Genomic DNA, 608 nt, shown 5'->3' with positions numbered 1-608 from the left:
GGCGAATGCGTCGCTGCATGCGACGGTGGAGCGCTTGGCGCCATTAGAAATGGAGGTTATTGCACTCCGTGCTCAGAATCAGTTGCTGGTTCAGCTTCTGGGTTGCCGAGGGCCTGTGGGATCCGCTCCGGCGCCAACGCTTTCGCGTTCACTTGTGCCGGATCCCGGTACGGCTTGAGCAAGCCCACGTAAAACACCGAGTTGGTGCGCATCCGTTTTGGAAGGTTCGGAATATACGCTAGGCCCCGCTTGGCCCCGCTTGGCCACAACCTTAAGCGGTCCGATGAACCATGAACGAAGCTTTGTCCTGAAGATAGCAGAGGCTGCATGTGTTGGTCAGAATCTTAGAGCTTAATAAAACCAGGTCTCCGACCTTAAAGCTTTCCACTTTGCTTCTTCCTTTTTCATCTGCATATTCTTTCTGCAGGTCTTGGCTTTCAACCATCGTATCGCGAATGTATCGTGGGACACTCAGTCTGGTAGACAAGAAGTCATCGACTTCTTTGCGGATGGTGAGAGGGCTGACATCAGCTAGTCATTCGGCTATTCCTCCCCCACCAAGCCCTGAGCCGGCGTCAGCGGGACACGAGGGTGAATCAACCCGTTTC

Source organism: Plasmopara halstedii (genome assembly GCF_900000015.1).
Source record: "Plasmopara halstedii genome assembly, contig: Scaffold_816, whole genome shotgun sequence".
NCBI lineage: Eukaryota > Oomycota > Peronosporomycetes > Peronosporales > Peronosporaceae > Plasmopara > Plasmopara halstedii.
Note: the sequence above shows the minus strand (reverse complement) of the source record.